This window comes from Gymnoscopelus braueri, assembly GCF_963280865.1.
Source record: "Gymnoscopelus braueri genome assembly, chromosome: 5".
Lineage (NCBI taxonomy): Eukaryota > Metazoa > Chordata > Actinopteri > Myctophiformes > Myctophidae > Gymnoscopelus > Gymnoscopelus braueri.
In genome coordinates, this window is record NC_137606.1 from 11,820,301 (window position 1) to 11,822,909 (window position 2,609).

Below are 2,609 nucleotides of genomic sequence, written 5' to 3' on the forward strand. Positions count from 1 at the left end.
ATTAGGGATTCATTAATAAAACATCAATGATGAGTAACTTCTTCTGTCTATTCTCTTGGGTCTGTGTCCTTCCTGAGCAATCCAAACGATCACGTTCAGAGGTTTTGCTACCAGATAACCAGCAGGTAACTTAGGATGTAGCCTCTAACAGCTCCCACCTGTGGGGGAATGATGCTCTATTCATATACTGTAGGTGGCCCAGCCATAACAGAAGTCATGTTGAAATTGTACAGGTATAATTACAAACTGGAGTAATTTAATTTAACCTGGTGGTCAAACTGGATGTCCATGTACTTCCCAAAGCGACTTGAGTTGTCATTCTTCAGGGTTTTGGCATTTCCAAAAGCCTGGCAGGGGAAAAGGAGTGTCCCAGAGCTTAATTTAATTTAATTTGATATCTTTTTTTTTTTTATCCAGCTGTTTGACACTTTAAAAGCCATAATGTTTCATGTTTTCATATTATAACTTGTTTAAATAAAGTGTTAAAGTTCTACATTGGGGTTTCTATTGGATTTGATTAATGTGTACAAACTTATCACCTATTTTATAGGTGATATAGGTATCATATAATTATGTTTCATTGCATATATGTAGATATAGGTACATACAGGTCATATATGTACCTATATGTTACATACAGGTCATATGTACCTATATGTTACATACATAAAATTGGCACCTTTCCTATATGTATATGTACATATATGCACATATATGTACATATATGTATATGCACATATATGTACATATATGCACATATATCACATATATGTACATATACATATAGGAAAGGTGCCAATTTTATGTATGCGAACATATATGCGGTCCTATATTACAAACATATATGACGCATATAGGTTCTTTCCATGTGGGTCACCTCAGTAAAACAACGACCTAACCTCAAGAAACACTATTTGTAAAACGAAGAATTCGCAATGATGATCACTTCAGCACATTGTTGGGGACAGGGATCAAACCAGCGATCTATGGATTCACAGGCTGCCTCTCTTCTCATTGAGCTAGCGATATGGCCTCCCTGATGGTGTCTGTTGATATCTATAGCTTCTTCCGTACGTTATGAACCGAGCCTCTGTTTCGCTAACTACTCTAGATCTCTGGTTCACAAAACATTTACCAATAAAGATTTTTTTTGTCTTCTCGGAATGGAAACTAGTGAAAATAGTCGATCTACAAGCTCACAACGCGTTGCTATCTGAAAAGTTGTGAGATTGTAGATCGGCTATTTTCACAAGAAAGTATGTCATACATAAAAAATAACTACTCTCAAAAAAGCATTTCATGTTATTTAAAAAAAATGCACATGTCGGAATTAACAGGGTCATGTTTTGTACAATGCAATTTAAATGTAAACTGTAATGAGTGGGATTTGAACCGAGGACCTTTGGAACATGAGGCTATTCTTTATTGATTGAGCTATTCAATCCACAGCCACAGACTCACCAATCAAATAACTACTTTCAAATAAGCATTTCACGTTATCTTTAACAATTGCACATGTATTCATTGATACAGTCATGTTGTGTGCAATGCAATTATAATGAGGTCTACATGAGGTGGGATTCAAACCTGCGACCCTGTGGTTTCAAGGCAGATGATTAAGCAATCAAGCTATTGGACCAACAGACCTGAACCTGTGAAAAAGGTGCTCACACTTTTGACACAGTTTCACGCAAATTGCTCAGAAATCCTTGGTTTAAATGTTTTTCAAACTGCTCAATATGGCGTAAAATCTGAGGGCGGAGCTCACTGGTCAAAGTGATAGATGTGTTCCTCATGAGTCAAGGCACATGTGTAAGCAAGTTTCACGGCTGTCGGCCAAACGAGGCATGACTTTTGCCTGTTTAAAGTTTGCATGTTCAAAAAATTGCTATAGCGCCCCCCTTTGACCAATTGGAGTAAGATTGGTTTCAGTGATACTTGGAATGACCCTCTACATTATTGCAATGTTTCAAACAAATGTGAGTCTGCATGTATGTGTTAGGGGCAGACGAATAATTGTCATAAAACTGCAATATTCATTGGCTCTTAAAAGCTATATTTTTTAACTTACAACCTTTTCTTGAAGTGGGATTTTAGATATTGGTCCAAAGTTCACGTGTAAAAAGTTTCGTGCAGATTGCTCAAAGATCCCAGGAGGAGATAGATTTTTACTGTTTTTCATATAATTCAAAATGGTGGGAAATCTAAAGGTCAGAGGTCAAAAGTCAGAGGGTGAAAATTGTTAGGCATGAGGAGACGCATGTGTGTATCGAAGTTTCATGGCTGTCAAACAGGGCATGAGTTGTACCTGTTCAAAGTCAATTGAGTGAAATATCGCCACCCTTTGGCCAATAGTTGTGAGTTTCGTTTCTTAGCCGTTTGGCATAGCCCTCTACCATATTGCAGAGTTTCGTAAAAAGTGACCACACGGTTGGCCCAGAACTGAAAAAACGGCGGAAGAAGAACGCCAAGGAACGCAATAAGGCTTCGAGCCTGATAGGCCTCGAAACCTTAATAATAATAACAATACAGCCCTTTGCTCAAATGAGCAGTCTGTAATGTTTCGAACAAGACTGTACAAAGACTAACATGTTGTTCACGTGTCATTT